Below are 18,655 nucleotides of genomic sequence, written 5' to 3'. Positions count from 1 at the left end.
CCTCCTACAGGCCTGTGCAAAAGACACAGACAACATAGAGGAAGACCGCTGTTTACCACAAACTTAATTAAGCATGGCCTTTAATTGCCACTGCTGTACCAGATGTGGCTTCTTTCTCTCAGTAGAAAAGCATAATCCTGGCACTGGGTATGAAAACATTGATCTAGCAAGTGCTTTTTTTTTTTCTTGGTACTTTTTTACTTTAAGGCTTTGTAGTGGCTGGGTTTGAATGTCAACTTGACACAGGCTGGAGTTATCACAGAGAAAGGAGCTTCAGTTGGGGAAGTGCCTCCCCAAGATCCAGCTGTGGGGCATTTTCTCAATTAGTGATCAAGGTGAGAGGCCTTGTGGGTGGTACCATTTCTGGGCTGGTAGTCTTGGGTTCTATAAGAAAGCAAGCTGAGAAAGCCAGGAAAAGCAAGCCAGTAAGTAACATCCCTCATGCATGGCCTCTGCATCAGCTCCTGATTCCTGACCTGCTTGAGTTCCAGTCCTGACTTCCTTTGGTGATGAACAGCAGTGTGGAAGAGTAAGCTGAATAAATCCTTTCTTCCCCAACTTGCTTCCTGGTCAACTTGTTTGTGCAGGCATAGCAACCCTAAGACAGGGTTCACTAAATCTCTAGGCTACTAATGTCCTTAGTGTGCAAACATCTCGATCACTAGTATCTTCCCCGGTGCTTGCAGTGGTCCATTTTATTGAAGATATTAGAACTATTGGACCAAGAGAGCAGGGAGTAGACCTCACTTTGGACTTCTTGATAAAGTATGTGTCTACCAGATGATGGGAAAGAACCTGGAAAAAAATGCAAGAATTTTTTACATCAGTGAAATTTCTTGGAGCACAGTGGTGTGGGGCAGAGAGAAGTATTTCTTAGAAGATGAATGATAAGTTGTTACATTTGGCATTTCCCACCACCTAGAAATAAAAGCATGCTGCCTACTGGCTCTATTTGGATTTGGAGCCAGTCTGTTCTCAAGTTGGTTGTGTTACTCCTGCATATACTTCAAGTGTCTCAAAAGACTACTTGTTTTGGACAGTTTCTTGGAATAAGAGAAGGCTTTTTCACAGGTCGTGGTTGCTGTGCAGGCTGCTAGGCCAATTGTGCTGCATGACTAGCACACCTGATGGTACTTGAGGTATCAGTGGCACATAGGGATGCTTTCTGAAGCTTTTGGCAGGTCCCTGAAAGTGAATCCCAATGAAGGCTTTTGGAATTTTGGCGGTAGGAAAAAGATCCTTCTGTAATCTGTTGTTCTCCCTTTGAGGAATAGGTCTTGACCTGCTATTGTGACTTTGTTAGTGGAAACTGAGCACTTGACAATGATCTACAAATTATCATGTGATATGAACTATAAACCATTAGCTGGGTGCTACTTGACCCAACAAACTCTATCTTTGCATATTCAAGGCAGCAATATATATTATATATATGATTGGATCTCAGCAGGTTCTTGGGAAACAATGAAGTTACATGAAGAAGTTGACCACAGCGTGTGGACTACTGTTAATGCCTCTGTCTCCAAAGGGTGTACCTTAGGCCTTGTTGGATATGCTCTATGATTGGTTGACCAAGAAACAGAAGACTAAGATCTGCTTTAGAGATCATTCTGTATGCTGTGCAGGGTCTACCCAGAAGTGGATATCTGTAGCATCACTATCTCATTCTGGAGCAGATATGAAGGACAGTGGGGAAGGGAAATTTTCACAGTGGGCAGCACTTTGGGAAGGATATCTGGCCATGATCATGCAATTTGCTTGAACTAAAAATGATCAGATGTGGTATTATATACTGATGTTTATATACAGTTACAGGCAATGATTTGTCTGGATAGTCAGAGACTTGGACATATGATTGTAAAATTGGAGTGAACAACATTTAGGGAAGGAGTGCTGCAGACCCTCTGGGTTCCTTTGTCTTCGTGGAACCAGTCTCTGGGGCAGGTGGGCAAGGCGTTGGCGGGTGACAGACAGACCAACATGTGAGATTGTGTAGAATCTGAATGTCTTTTGTCAGGTCGAGCATCAAACTTTTTATACCGAAGAAATAACAAGAAACTAGGCAAAATACAATCCACCAAGTTACAGTGCCGCAATACAAAAGGAATGTATACATCAAAAGAAGGCAGGGACCAGGCTGCTGCCACAAAGAAGGGAGCCAGGTGTAAACTGGTCTATTGTTAAACCCACCACCAGGGGTTCTGCACTAGCAGACCTTATTATGAATACTGCAATACCCCAACCCCCCTATTTTCTGGGTCTACAGAAGAATATACCAACTTGCTTCCAATGTGAAGCTTGCTATACCTAGCTGTAGAGAAGATCTCTGTCTCAGTGGGATTCCCTAGCTCTATTATGGTATTCCCTTGTTTGGGTGAGATTTGCTACTGTCCTTAGTAAATATTTTGCAGGCCAGCTCTGATCTACTGGCTCTGTCTTTTGTAATGCTTACTTAGTTACTGAATAGGTAACTTCCTTACTGCATTTCTGCTGGATTCCAAGCTCCTCAACTTCTGGGATCTTGGAACACTGGGGAGACTTAACTATATCAGAATTTAATCTTTAAAAGCAAATTATAATAAAATATTAAAAGAGAGCTCGTAGTTCCATACACCAGACTAAGGCAGGAATAGGGTATGAGTATGGGTAAATGAGAACGCCAAAGCGCCAGGAGGTGAGTTTCCATGAAACTCTTCCCCATGAGTGCTTCTAGACTTTTCAGCCTGTCAAGCAGACTTGACTGGAGTGCATGGCAAAGGAGGATTTGGTGAGACCACCAAAATATGAAGATATTTGTGTCTTGTATAGTTGCTCACCAAACCTAACATCAGCAGAGGATTTTAATAGCCAAATATATAGATTGTTCTGTGAGTGCTAATTCATCTCCTACTCCTTCTCTATTATTGGCTGATGGGGCACATGAACATACTTGCCATGGTGGCACAGATGGGAAGTGCACATGGGTTCAACAGCATGGACTCCTTTTTACCAAGACTGTAACTCTATGTTCCTGATATCATGACATGCTGCAGTATGACCTGCCAGAAGCTAGGTGATAGGTGGACTGCATCAGTTCACTTCTATAGTAAAGAATGGCAGTGATTTGTTCCCATCAGAAGAGATACTTCTCCTGATGATGGAATTGCCTTTCCTGAAGGTCAATGATTCAGACAAAGTACAATTTTTTGGATTAATAAGTACTTCTATAGTATTCCACAAATTGTTTCTGACCAAAGAACTCACTTCATGTATATATCTACATATTTATATATCTATATCTATATCATCTATATCTATATCTAGAAGTATGATGATGAGGGCATTAGTTACACTTCTGTTGCTGTGATAAAATACCATGAGCAAAAGTAACTTAAAAGAGAGAAAGTTTATTTTTACTTACGGTTGCAGAGAGCTACATCCATAATGGCAGGGTTGGCATGGTATCAGACAGGCATGGCAGCAGGAGCAGAGAGCTGGGAGCTCACATCTCAATCAAACACAGGGAGCAGAGAGAAACAGGAAGTTGGGTAAGGCTGTAAGCCCTCAAATACCAGCCTTGAGATTACTTCCTTCAGTAAGGCTGTACCTAGACATTCCATGATCTCCCCAAACTGCACCACCAGCTGTTGGTCGTTGTCAAATGCACAAACCTGGAGGAACATTTCTGACTCAAACCACCATGTTCTCCATCAGCTTGAAGCAACTGACTTGAATAAATGTTAGGATGGCTTTTATCAAGGCATAGACACCGTGCAGGAAAATGAATAGGAACAGAAACTATATTGAGGTAACTGAACCTCAGCTCTCCCTCAATGTGGATCCTGTCTTCCAACCTCTCTATATATACATTTATGTGAAAGTAACTGTGTAGGTCCCAGGAAAGTAGAAAGGATTGCATGATAGAGGAGAAAACAGAATCTTTAGTGGAAGTAGAATGTCTGTGATATGAAACTGTAATGGGGAATGCTGGGAGTGGAGAGGTGTGAGGAGGTGTGGCCAGGACACAGAGGAGAGGAGTCAACCCAAACAAAGGATGCTTGCAAACACCACACAGAAGGATGAGTCGTGATAGGGGAACAAACATAAAACAAACAGTTTAAATAGACGTACCTCCAGTAGGTAGAAAAGCTGTTAAGTAACCCTGAGTCCTGGGTTGTTTAATAAAATCCTGTGTCAGGCATGAGATTCTTCCTTATGGGTTGTTGGTCAGGGAGTCTCACAGGAGGGGGCAAGACCTGCCTCTGCTACTGTTTGCTCACCAGGACTATGTAGCAAAACGAGATTGCTGAAGATGCCCCATCTTTTGATCACAAGGCATAGAAAACCAAGCTAGAACTTGGCTGGAAATCTCTTCCTTGCTGGCTATCTCTCGCAAAGCCAGAAGGTGCTACACAGGCTGTTGGGGGAGAATTGTTATCGACACTCTCACTTAACTGTGGACCCTGTGCACAACAATACTGACAGACTAGATAAGATAAACCCACCAGTACAATAGTGGTTGGGGTTAGGTTTTGTGTCAACCACCAGGAAGGAATTCACAGTTAAAAGGCCTGTGGTTGGGAGGTTATGTTTCCCAATAGGGAAGTACTGCTGTTGCTGTGCTAGATGGACATGATGTTCCCATTAAGTTGAGTCCTAATAACTGTTTATGTTTAGGGGATAGGAGTTATCTGTTTAGGTCAGTGAAATTTCTTTCCACAGTGGTCAGTGGTGACTGACGAGATACAACTGCTCAATGTACTCAAAAACAAGTGACCATTTATTTATTGTCCAGCAATAAATGAGACATATATTAAGTCACATACAAGACTCAGTGAGTATCACAGAAAGAGGGTGGAGGAAGGGAGTTAGTGATGCTGGTTGGGTGATGACTTCTGGGCATGATATGACTGCTGCACTCTTGGACTGACCGTAGCTATGATTACTTATGCAAGACGTGTATAACATTAGTCCTGTACGGTCAATTTCATATTTAGGGAACAAGAGATACTTGTTGATCCCACCCCTTCCTGAGGGTTTATTTATGGAAGTTGGTGGTTGATAGGGAAAGGAGACAACTCTTCTTCAGGTATAGATGTTGGCAAGGTGCTCATGACCCTGTAAAGAAACCTTAATGAAATTTCTCTGGGTTGTTAAAAGTAAACAAACTTGAGACGTGGAAGTGGAGGAGTGGCTAGTTTGGAAGAGAAGGAGCATTGTTGGGAGTAGAAGGAGACAGAAGAGGATAGTAGGGATGAATATGATCAAAGTTCATTATGCACATGCATGAAAATATAATGATTTCCATCCTCTGTAATTGATTTATGTTAAAAAGAACATATCTCTAGTTCTACCTTGAAAAAAAAGACAGTTATATAGATAGCAGCAGGCTGGAATGCTGAGGTTCTGTAGAAGGTGCATTGTGCTCAAATCAGTGCCCAATATATGGTTTCTCCCATTACTCAGGCTTCACAGTTCCTGGATGGAGATGTGGAAATGGAAATGGTACCTTATCAGCATCCCCATTGAGCCACCAGCCAAACTTTTGCTTTATGACCCAAAAGCTTATGCTCTCTTGGCCTAGAAGTTTTGACCACAGAAGTGGGGGTGCTTTAGTCAGGAGACATCCCACTGAACTGGAAGCTAAGACTACTCTCTAGCCACATTGGAAGCAACCATAGAGTTAGGAGGGGTGGTTGACCCAGACCAAATGAAATTGGACTCTTTCCCCACAATGGAGGTAAGGAAGATCATATCAAACGCAAGAGATCTGCACTGTGATTAAAGCCAATGGGAAACTACAACAACTCAACCCAGGTAGGATGATACATAACCCAGACCTTTCAAGAGTGAAGGCATTGGTCACTTCTCCAGGTAAAGGACCAAGAATGCCTGATTTGCTTGCTGAGGGTGAAGGGACTAGGGAACGGGTGTAGAAGATAGTTATAACTCCAGCTAAGGCTACGAAATCTGTTATAGAAATGGGGATTGTTAGTGCCAAGAATGTTTCTGTCCCTATTGTGTTCAGACTATGTTTGAGCAGATAGATGCATTTATTAAGCAAATATCAGTATTTTTGTTCTTTTTGTGTTCCTTTATCCAGTAATGTAATGACTAAGATGCTATCAGTCGTTAAATGTTCTTAAATTTATCTTGTCATAGTTAAGCCATAGGACAATAGAAGACCACATTCCTCCAGGGACCTTGCCAATTTTTTGAGGAAAATACAGTGCATTTTCACTGGTAGTGAGATAACTATATAACATTAGTCTCAAGTAAGAAACACGTTTGGTAGAAGCCCCTCCCCTAGAGTGGGTGGCCCTTTTCAGTGGTAACCACCTACATAAAGGAAGTCTTCTGGGGGAAACTCTGCAGTTTGCTGGCCTGCCTTCACTTCCTGCTGCTGGTGAGAGTGTTAATCCTTGCTGCAGCTGTGCATCCTCATGACATCATACTCCAGTGTCTCTGAGATCCAGTGCACACTGAAGATCGGTAGCTCTCCAGGAGTCTTCAAGGTACCAGGTTTGGAAGTGCTGAGGCATCTGGCTTTGTAACCTGAACAGCTCCCAGGTTCCAGCCATTGTTGGACTGGGCTGTGTGGACCCATCCAGCACACTGTAAGTCATTCTTGGAAGCCCTTTCTTAGATACCCACTCTATATGTTCTCTTCCTTAGAGAACCGTACCTAAAACAATCTGTTGATCTGTTGTTTTCCCCAAATCCCCAGCAATGCTGGGCACCCAGGACTTCCTCAGCTATCCTTTTCTCGTGTTCCTTTCCGCATAGCTCAGTGGGGCCTGCTCTAGAAAAAAGATAAAGAACAATGCTATATGACCCTTGGTTTGAGAGAGTAAATGGGTTATATTTCAACCCAGGTCCTGGGGCTCTGGGAGGCCCAACAATTCATTCCAGGTCCTCCCACACTTCTTGTCTGTGATATTGCCTCTTTCCCATAATCATTTACAACAAGAAATCAAATTCTGCCTTTCGTTATTTATCATGTTAATCTGTTCACAATCTTTCTACTTCTTATTCTCAATGGAAGCATCAGACTTCTTAGAGAGGTCAGTTTAGTGTTTTCTGAGAGGAGACGGCCATAAAACTTCTCCTTTACCCCACATGACTGAATGGCAAATCGGCCAGCGTTAGCCTTGAGTTTGTTTTTCAGCAGGTGATAACAGGAGATGGAGAAGTCAGAGGGAAGAAAGTCTGTTTCCCAGGCCACAGTGGAGAATGGCATGGAGAACCCAGGCCTCGAGCTCATGGTAATTCAGTATGGTGGCTGCTGTGTTGTGTGGCTCTGGCTGCTTTCTCAGTCTCTAGATCCCCTGACAGGACTGCATGGCTGATCTCATATTTACCTGTGCTTGTAGGAAGGCGGAAATCTTGAGCAAAGAATCACACTGGAGGAAGTGACACAGGGGCTCAGCCTGGAGGATGGCTTGGGGCATTCCTCTCTCTGGAGGTAAGGGTGCTCCGGATTCCAGCTAAGTTATCAACCAAGAACCTGGGGGTGGGGGCAGGGAAGAAAAGTGACTGAGAACAGATCCAAGCTACTCATTCTTAGATTGCTTAACTCACAGACAAGACCAGGATCACTGCATGTTACTACATAAGCATGTGTATTTTATAGAATTAACTGAATGTCAGCCCATGACTTAGACAAGACCATCAGTGCCTGCTGGGACACCACTAAGAAAAGAATAGCAACAGCAATAACAGTAAATGGCTAACATTGATTGAGCACTACTATGATGAACAATGAACCTTGTACATTTTTGTAGACACAAAATTTCATCCTTTTGTTAGCAGTTTGACAGTCAATAATGTAAATTCTATGGTCAGTCTGCTTAGAGCCATAGCTGAACTTGGCCCAGGAATGTCCTGGTTCGTTTGTTTTGTTTTGTTTTTCTTGTTTGGGTTTGTATCTTTGCTGTTCTCTATTTTTTCTTTCTTCTCTTTGCTTTTTGATAAAATGTTACTACATAGTTATAGCTGGCTTGGTACTCATTTATAAGCTAGGGTGCCCCGTTGGATTTACTGATATGCTCTTACCTCAAACTCCTGAGGGCTGCGATTAAATTCTTGCTGTTAAGTACATGAGTGGAATTTCATGCTGGTCTAGTGTTACACACCTGTCAACTCTGTACCTTGAAGGCTCATACAGGAAGATGAGTTCTGGTCTTAATGAGTGTGAGAATAGCCTGGGAAGTACAGTAAGATGCTCTCTCACCCCTCCCCCCATCATAGTTACTTTTTCCTCTTTAAGCATAACTTAGACATGAATGTTATTGATATTTTTTGCTTACCTGCCAAGGATGATTGCCAGTTGGCACACTAGTGTGCTGATCTGAGTCCTCCACCATCACACAGCAGGACTGATGATCCTCAAGTTCTTGAACTCTATTTAATGTATGTGAGTGCACTGTCTCTATCTTCAGACACAACAGAAGATGGCATCAGATCCCATTATAGATGGTTGTGTGTCACCATGTGGTTGCTGGGAATTGAACTCAGGACCTTAGAAAGAATAATCAGTGCTCTTAATTACTGAGCCATCTCTCCAGCCCATACTTGCACTCTTTAAATTCTAGTTGAGCTTTCCACTTCCCACTCAGGCTTATTCTCCTCTCCTTCTGAAGATGATGTGCTTGTCATCCACTGCGATAGGTGCGGGACTTATACCCTCATTCTCCTGTCCCTCAGTTATTCAAATAGCACCTATAATTTTCCTTGCAAAAGAAATAAACCCAAGGGCTCAGCCTGAAATGGGCATGGGCATACTAATGAGATAGAATCGCTTTTCTTGGAAAACTCCACTGCCTGTCAGAAACAAATGCTACCTCCAACTTGAGAAGAGATGAGTTCTGGAGGAAGAAGCTGAGAGTAGGTTGGAAAACCCACTGTATAGGTTCTTCATGTCTGCCTGTCCATCTACTTATTTATTTATTTATTTTTTTTTAACTTTTATTCTTCTCTCATACATTACATCTTGACCGCAGTTACCCCTCCCTCTACTCCTTCTATCCAAGGACATCTACCGAATACGGCCTAATAAGATACATACGATAAGAGTGGGCATAAATCTTCATATCAAGGCTGGACAAGGCAACCAAGTAGGAGGAAATGGATCCCCCTGCATCAGTCTCTGTGTGTGTGTGCGTGTGCTCGCACACATGTTTTATAGGGCCTTCTGGAACTTGGTAAGCACTCTACCACTGAACTCTCTTAGCTCTTGTTGGCATTTTGGTGGCTTAACTACCTAAGTGTCTACTTAATTCTAGGTAAAGAATGGCTTCCCCTGGACCCCTGAACACCTATGAACTGCTAGATGGCTGACTACAGCACTGATGGGTCACTCCACTGCATTACAGCACCATCCTCTTAGAATCTGTATTCTTTATGGCCCTTGCCTGCAGGTGAATGAAGCTCTTGAATTCAATTACTGTTCTCTCCCAACAGTTTCTTTCTTCATTATACAGTGTCCAGTTGACCTTTGGGGTGCAAAGACTTGGCTGCCTATCTCTGCCTCAAAGAAGCCTTGTCCATCCCCAAAGGCACAGGAGTACCTCTCACTCCACAGGCTGTGTCCAGATGGGGGTGACGCAGAGAGGAACGCTTGTACACTACATGGGGGCCACTCTCTCCTGGGCCACGGTGACCTTTGGGTCCACCTTGCAGGGGCTCAATCAGATACTCTTCATCATCTGCCACAATCAGACCATGCTGGATGGGGGACAGAAAGCTCAGTTCAGGTCCTGGTATCCTGGACGCTATCTCTCTGATTCTGTTTCTTCTTTTCCCTTTTTTCCACACTAGAAATCAAAGCTAAGGCCTTCTGCATGCAAGGCAAACACGTAGCTACCACTTAGCTCCTCTTTTGTTTGCTTGTTTTTGTTTTACTGAGGTAGGGTCTTATGTAGTTCAGGGTGGCCTCAAACTCACTGCATAGTTCAGGATGACTCAGCTTCTACCTCACAAGTACTTGGGATTAGGGGCATGTCTCACCCAACATCTGGTTTATATTCTGTCGTGTGTGTGTGTGTGTGTGTGTGTGTGTGTGTGTGTGTGTAGAGCTGTACAAGCCTGAGCACTTGTGCACAAGCCAGAGGAGGACATGGGAGGTCCCCTGTTTCTTTCTGCTTTATCTCCTCCAGACTGGATTTCTCATTGAATCTGGGGCTTGCTTGCTCTTTCCTGGTTAGACTAGCTGGCTATCAGGATCGCCAGAATCTTCCTCTCTCCTCCTACGACCCAGCCCTTCAGTTATAGGTGTGCACAGCCTGGGATTTAAGCAATTTCCTGTGTCTAGACTCTATTAATTGAGCCACCTCCCCAGTCCCAGTCTTAAAAGAAAAAAAAAAAAAAAACATCTAAAACCTTTTAAGTTAAATTACATTCTCTCTCCTTTTTCTTCTCTTCAAGCCCTCCTAAACGTTTTAATTCCTTATAAGGGTCTTTTTACTACACTTATTTGTGTATGGATGTGTGTGGGTGTGCACATGACATGTGTAGAGCTCAGAGGACAACTTGAGGAAGTTCCTCTCTCCCCTCCATAACATGGTTCCTGGGGATCAAAGTCAAGGCTTCAGGCTTGATAGCAAGTGCTTTTATCCATTGAGCCATCCGACTGCTAGTGATTTTACGGTGCTATGCTTTTTGTCTATGTTCTTGAGACACATGTCCATTGCTTTCAGCCTTACATAAGTCTATATACATTTTCCTTTAATTACATCTTCTGCTTCTTTACCTACTATGATTGTTACATTGTGTTGATCATGAGTTTTTCTTAACTCCCAGAAGGAAGTGGGCATATCCCCTGCTTCCCAGAATCCTCAGCTCACCAGGCCCCCACAGATGCTGACAGCCACATGGGAGCTACCAGCCTGGCCCTGCAGGTGGCCAGCGTATAGGCAGTGGGCCCAGGCAGCCCTCTGCCAAGCCAGGCCTTCTCGTGTCCAGTATTCCACCGAGACGTGCCCTGCCAGGAGACGGGGGCTGCGGGTCAGGTTGAGCAGGAAGTGAGTGCTGGGTGAGGCCACCTTGTAGAATAGGCAGGACTCAGTTGTAGCCCCTGCACCCCAACACTGCCTCCAGAAGGCAGGTGGAGAGAAGACCAGCATTGCCCCGTTGTGGTCCACTCGAGTTGGGAAGGCAATCTCATAGCTCTCCAAACTGGACAGGAGCTCATCTTGAGATCTGAAGGCATGCATGACCTTGAATGTGAGCCCAGCCCCAGGGCAAGGGCCCAGCGGAGGATCTGGCAGGCAGAAGCCATAGGGGCTGCCTCCCCTGTTCACAGTCTGGGCAGCATCACTGGTCCCCTACGTGCCTGGAGCCTTCGGTCTGCCATAGACGCACAGACTCACTGCCCAGCACACAGGAAGGGAGGGAGCAAGTGCCCGGTGGCATGGCCAGGGGAGGAGGCGCGGGAAGGCACTCAATTCCTGAGCAGCATGCCAGGGTTATTAAAAAAAAAAAAAAAACCCTCCATCTACTTATTTATGTATCTATACATCGATGTATCTATGTTTTTATCTATGTATCTAGTATTTATGTACCTATATACTTATGTATATATCTATATATCTATTGATGTATATATATCTCTATCATCTACCAATTTATCTATGTATCTATTTATCTTTTATCTATCTCTCTATCTATCTATTGGGACATTCTTATTCTGTCACTCAGGCTGGCCTCAAAACTCTTCTGGGCTCAGCTGGGCATACAGCTGTGACTCACCACACCTAGCTTGGTACTTTGTTTCTTTAGACTTTTGGTATTGCTTCTCCACATCCCAGTAAAGATCAAATACTGGCTATATTCTGTGAGGGCTGCATCAAGCAAGGATGTGGGTGTTTTGTGGAGGAAAGTCCTCTCCCAGACAACACATCTACTGAGACTCGGTAGTGGCTATGTTCTAGTTTAGATCCTTTCTCATTGTATGTGGAGTGGGATGGTTTAGAACTAGCTATTTCCAGCTCCTCATTGCTATCACCTCTGATTTAAACGTGCTGGCCTTCTCTGATAGGCTTTACCCTGGCTTACTCCTTTCTTGGCTTTACACACTGGTTATTAGTCTCTGTTTGTGTGTGAGGCACAGTTTCCATTCTCCTTGTATGTATGTGTAAAGTTCTCTATTTGCTATGCAACAAGATCATCCAGCTCTTAAGTTCAAAACCAGTTGTGTAAAAAGAATAATTCATTTGAGCTAGCATAGAATAGCTGTCAGCTGTGAGAGGGCTGTCCTCCCATACAAACACTTGGAAGTAGAGCCACAGTGCCAGTGTTCACTCACCTAGCAGTTAAACATCTCAATTCAATTTCTACTTACAGCACTGATACAACTGCTCAAACTGTACCATCATGTAGGTAAGAGCTTGGATCTGTTAGTAAGATGCTGGACCAGGCAAGATAGAGTTCCCGGAACCTTGTGTGTGCTTCTGTGACTGCTTGTTTAGTTTAAAAGGTTGCATTTTTTTTCTCTTTTTCTTTTGGATGTATAGTCCATCATTGTTTTTTTTTTTTTTCTTTTTCATACTCAGTTCCAATCTGGTTTTCTAGCAATCTATTGTTCATGGGTTTTGCAAATATTTAGGTGATTTTGAAGTATATATTGAACTTCCCAAAAAATGGTGGTTTGTGGTGAGGATGTAAAACCCTAAGCCTGTGCTATCTATTGTCTCTTAGACTCATGCATGTCCCCTCTCCTTTGGAGTGGCTTTGCCTAACAGGTATGTAATTGGGCATAGTTTTAAGCCAGCTTCACCATGTGAATAAGGAAACAGGTGGCATTCTTATTTTTTTAAGGTTTTATTTATTTATTATATGTAAGTACATTGTAGCTGTATTCAGACATACCAGAAGAGGGCATCAGCTCTCATTAAGTATGGTTGTGAGCCACCATGTGGTTGTTGGGATTTGAACTCATGACCTTTGGGAGAGCCGTCAGTGCTCTTAACCTCTGAGCAATCTCTCCAGCCCCTGGTAGCATATTTAAGCTAGAATAACCAGAAGAGAGTTTACTCATAAAGAGGCCATTATGTGCAAATAAAGTATAATGACAGATGTGTGAAAATACCATAATAAAACCCAATACTAACCTAAAAATAGAATTAAGAAAAAACAAAAAATGGCTGGAGAGGTGGCTCAGTGGTTAAGTACATCACTGCTCTTTCAGAGGACTCACCATCAGTACCTAGAGGCCACATCCAGTGGCTTACAACTATCTGTGATCATAACTCCATAAGCTCTGAGGCTTCCTCTGGCCTCTGCATGCACAATCCTCACCTCCACAAATATACACGTAACAATAACAAACAAAGATGGACATTTGAAAATGTTATGATGTAGAGCTGAGTCACGGGAAGGATGGTACTTGATCTAAGGTTTGAAACAGTGAACACAATCTATTCCTAGACCAGAAGGGTATAGTGAAACAGAACTGGTAGTATAGTCAGATCAGAATCCCTCCCTGCTTAGACGTGAACTTTATGTATTGTGAGCTCTTGTGAGGTCCCGTTGGCAGAAACTCACTAGACAAGCCAAGGGGTTTGGAGTTCAGTGGTATATCCTCATAGATTGAACTCCCAGGACCTAAGCAGGGTGGAGTGAGGACCTGGAGGAGCAACCAAAAGACCTGGATCTCATGGGAAGCCTAGAGTGAAAAGTGAGAACATTGCTTTGTGTACTTTGTGAGTGATGTTCAGACTGCAAGAGCAGCCACCTCCAGGGTTATTAGAGGATCACTGCTGTCAGGTACTGACACCATAAACTTTCTGACTCATTACTTTTCCCCTGAGCACAGATGGTGTCAGAGGCTTTGAGATCCCAAATTTCCTACTGAAGTGATGGGTGTAGACAATCCAAAAGTGATAAGAACAGATTTGCTCTCTCTTTTACTTCCCTGTATCTGAGCATGTACACCCTGTTGAGGCAAGTCAGGGTTAGTCAGTGTAGGGTGCAAGTAGAAAACTCTGTCTTCTGCTCAAGAGACAGCTCTCTGGATTACTCATCTAGATAGTTCTGCTCTTACAGACCAAATCCAAGTCTTTATTTACATATCAATTAAATCCTTACCCCAGGTTCCCTTTTGAGTATTCCATGAATCAGGGTTTTATGACCTGAGCCCTTGATTCTTAGGAAAAGACAATAAATACATTTTTTAACAAAGCAAATGAATTAGAGATCCACCTACTTTTGTAAGCATAGACCATAAGCTAGCTGGGTGAGATCCAGCTCTGAGATCACCATTCCCACCATGGCTGGACCTAAATTTGCTCTCTCTCAGGCTGACCTTGAACTCAGAAATATACTTGCCTTATATCTTTCTGATGAGCTGGCTCATTAGTGCAGGTGACTTTGTTTTTTTTGTTTTGTTTTGTTTTTTGTTTTTTTTTAGGTCCATGAAGTCCCTCATAAAATTCATATTGTGTTTTTATATTTTGCATAATTAAGAAGTTATATAGTCTTGAACCCATATTTTCAGAGTTCTTTCCCACAGCCTTAAGGGCTGTCTTGAAGGTCACACAGTATTTACTATTTTGCTGAAGAATACATTCTTGCCTCCTGGACTCATGCTGTTTCTAATTATAATGGAGTCATTAACCTTAACAGGGAGAGCATTCCCTGAAGGAGGAACATGAAAATATGTACATTGGTATAAAAACAAGCTTCATGCCAGCAGCTGTCAGCACTGGTGAAGGCCATACCCTATTGTCTTTGCTCCAGGGGTGGGTACTGGGTCACAAAGTCCCTCTGCATCCATGCAGGACTTGACAGGCAGCTGACATTAGGACTTTTCACCAAAATTCCAAGAACCTTGTGAAACAGAAACTTATGGCCTGCTTTACAGATGGTTCTGAATGCTCTGCAGAGTCTACCCAGAAGTAGGGACCTAGAGCATCGCTGTTCTATCCTGCAGAAGACATGAAAGACACTGGAAAAGGGAAATCTTCTCAGTGGGCATAATTTTGGAGAGCAAACATGGTCTTGATCACATACTTTTCTTGGTGTAAAAATGATCAGATGTGGTATTATATACTGATGTTTATATACTGTTGTAGGTAATGATTTGTCTGGATAGTCAGAGACTTGGATATGTGATTGGAAAATTAGAGTGAGTGACATTTAGGGAAGGAGTATGTGGGCAGACCACTCCAAATATGAAGATATTTGTGTCTCATTTAGTTGCTCACCAATACTAGCATCAGCAAAGGATTTTAATACCCAAATATATAGGTTGACTGGTGAGTGCTAATTCATTTCCTATTCCTTCCTCAATATTGGCTCATGGGACACATTAACATACTTGCCATGGTGGCACAGATGGGAGGTGCACATGGGTTCAACAGCATGGATTCTTTTCACCAAGACTGACCTGGTGCAGTTGCTGCTTGGGGTTAAATCTGGCAACTATAGAGACTACCTCTGTGTTCCTGGTATCATGGCATTCTGTAAAATGACGAGCCAGAAGCTAGGTGATAGGTGGACTGCATCAGTTCACTTCTATAGTAAAGAATGGCAGTGATTTGTTCCCATTTTAAGGAGGTGTGGCCAGGACACATATTTTAATCCTTCTGGTGATGGATTTGCCTTTCCTGAAGGTCAATGATTCAGCCAAAGTACAATTTTTTGGGTTAATAAGTGTCTCTGTAGTATTCCACATATTGTTTCTGACCAAAGAACTCACTTTTATACATAAAGAAGTACGATGATGAGGTAATTAGTTACATTTCTATTGCTGTGATAAAATACCATGACCAGAAGTAACTTAAAAGAAAGTTTATTTTTACTTATGGTTGCAGAGAGCTACATCCATAATGGCAGGGTTGGCATGGTATCAGACAGGCATGGCAGCAGGAACAGGGAACTGGGAGCTCACATCACAATCACACACAGGGAGCAGAGAGAAGCAGGAAATTGGGCGAGGCTGTAAGCCCTCAAATACCAGCCTCGAGATGTACTTCCTTCAGTAAGGCTGTACCTAGACATTCTATGATCTCCCGAAACTGCACCACCAGCTGTTGGTCCTTGTTGAAATGCACAAACCCATGAGGAACATTTCTCATTCAAACCACCATGCTCTCCATCAGCTTGAAGCAACTGACTTGAATAAATGGTAGGATGTTTTTTGTTGTTGTTTTGAGACAGTGTTTCTCTGTGTAGCTCTGGCTGTCCTGGAGTTCACTTTGTAGACCAGGGTGGCCTCGAACTCAGAAATCTGTCTGCCTCTACATCCCAAGTACTGGGATTAAAGGCGTGTGCCACCACCACCCGGCAGAATGGCTTTTTTTTTTTAAAGACATAGATACAGTGCAGGAAAATTAATAGGAACAGAAACTATTTTGAGGTAACTGAACCTCAGCTCTCCTTCAAGGTGGATCCTGTCTTCTAACCTTTATATATGTACATTTATGTGGAAGTAACTGTGTAGGTCCCAGGAAGCTAGAAAGGATCGCATGATAAAGGAGGAAACAGAATCTGTAGTGGAAGTAGAACGTCTGTGATGGAAAGGGGAATGCTGGGAGTGGAGAGCTGTGAGGAGGTGTGGCCAGGACACAGAGGAGAGGAGTCAACACAAACTAAGGATGCTTGTAAACACCACATGGAAACATGAGTCATGATAGGGGAACAAACATAAAAAAAAAAAAAAACCAGTTTAAAAAAACATACCTCCAGTAGGTAGAAAAAGCTGTTAAGTAACCCTGAGTCCTGGGTTGTTTAATAAAAACCTGTGTCAGGCATGAGATTCTTCCTCGTGGATTGTTGGTCAGGGAGTCTCATGGGAGGGGGCAAGATCTGTCTTTGCTATTGTTTGCCCACCAGGACTAGGTAGCAAAACCAGATTGCTGAAGATGCCCCATCTTTTGATCACAAGGCATAGAAAACCAAGCTAGAACTTTGCTGGAAATCTCTTCCTTGCTGGCTATCTCTCGCAAAGCCAGAAGGTGCTAAGCAGGCTGTTGGGGGAGAATTGTTATCGGCACTCTTACTTAGCTGTGGACCCTGTGCACAACAATACTGACAGACTAGATAAGATAAACCCACCAGTACAATAGTGGTTGGGGTTAGGTTTTGTGTCAACCACCAGGAAGGAATTCACAGTTAAAAGGCCTGTGGTTGGGAGGTTATGTTTCCCAATAGGGAAGTACTGCTGTTGCTGTGCTAGATGGACATGATGTTCCCATTAAGCTGAGTCCCAATAATTGTTTATGTTCAGGGGATAGGAGTTATCTGTTTAGGTCATTGAAATATCTTTCCACAGTGGTCAGTGGTGATTGAAGAAATACAACTGTTCAATGTACTCAAAAACAAGTGACCATTTATTTATTGTCCAGCAATAAATGAGACATCTATTAAGTCACATACAAGACTCACTGAGTATCACAGAAAGAGGGTGGAGGAAGGGAGTTAGTGATGCTGGTTGGGTGATGACTTCTGGGCATGATATGACTGCTGCACTCTTGGACTGACCGTAGCTATGATTACTTATGCAAGACGTGTAAAACATTAGTCCTGTACTGTCAATATTCTATTTAGGGAACAAGAGATACTTTTTGATCCCACCCCTTCCTGAGGGTTTATTTATGGAAGTTGGTGGTTGATAGGGAAAGGAGACAACTCTTCTTCAGGTATAGATGTTGGCAAGGTGCTCATGACCCTGTAAAGAAACCTTATGAAATTTCTCTGGGTTGTTAAAAGAAAACAAACTTGAGACGTGGAAGTGGAGGAGTGGCTAGTTTGGAAGAGAAGGAGCATTGTTGGGAGTAGAAGGAGACAGAAGAGGATAGTGGGGCTGAATAGGATCAAAGTTCATTATGCACACACATGAAAATATAATGATTTCCACCCTCTGTAATTGATTTATGTTAATAAGAACATATCTCTGGTTCTACCTTGAAAAAAAATGCAGTTATATAGCTAGCAAGCTGGCAGCAGTCTGGAATGCTGAGGTTCTCCAGAAGGTGCATTGTGCTCAAATCAGTGCCCAATATATGGTTTCTCCCATTACTCAGGCTTCACAGGTCCAGGATGGAGATGTGGAAATGGAAATGGTACCTCATCAGCATCCCCATTGAGCCACCAGCCAAACTTTTGCTTTATGACCGAAAAGCTTATGCTCTCTTGGCCTAGAAGTTTTGACCCCCGATAGTGGGGGTGCTTTGGTCAGGAGACATCCCACTGAACTGGAAGCTAATGCTACTCTCTAGCCACATTGGAAGCAACCATAGAGTTAGAAGGGGTGGTTGACCCAGACCAAATGAAATTGGACTCTTTCCCCACAATGGAGGTAAGGAAGATCATATCAAACGCAAGAGATCTGCACTGTGATTAAAGCCAATGGGAAACTACAACAACTCAAGCCAGGTAGGATGATACATAACCCAGACCCTTCAAGAGTGAAGACATTGGTCACTTATCCAATAGGTAAAGGACCAAGAATGCCTGATGTGCTTGCTGAGGGTGGAGGGACTAGGGAACGGGTGTAGAAGATAGTTATAACTCCAGCTAAGGCGATGAAATCTGTTATAGAAATGGGGATTGTTAGTGCCAAGAATGTTTCTGTACCTATTGTGTTCAGACTATGTTTGAGTAGATAGATGCATTTATTAAGCAAATATCTGTGTTTTCATTCCTTTTGTGTTCCTTTATCCAGTAATGTAATGAC

General features: G+C 43.0%; 1 long non-coding RNA gene across 1 annotated transcript; it reads left to right on the top strand.

The window, feature by feature from the left end:
• The first annotated feature begins 6,525 nt into the window (after positions 1-6,525).
• LOC147005829 (uncharacterized) lies at positions 6,526-7,425 on the top strand. Its single transcript, XR_015044897.1, has 3 exons — positions 6,526-6,596; positions 7,148-7,244; positions 7,353-7,425. It is a non-coding gene; the product is annotated as an uncharacterized LOC147005829 (long non-coding RNA).
• The last annotated feature ends 11,230 nt before the right edge of the window (positions 7,426-18,655 follow it).

This window comes from Mus caroli, unplaced genomic scaffold, assembly GCF_978045245.1.
Source record: "Mus caroli unplaced genomic scaffold, Mus_caroli_1 scaffold_2, whole genome shotgun sequence".
NCBI lineage: Eukaryota > Metazoa > Chordata > Mammalia > Rodentia > Muridae > Mus > Mus caroli.
This window is presented reverse-complemented; position numbering and strand designations above follow the sequence as displayed.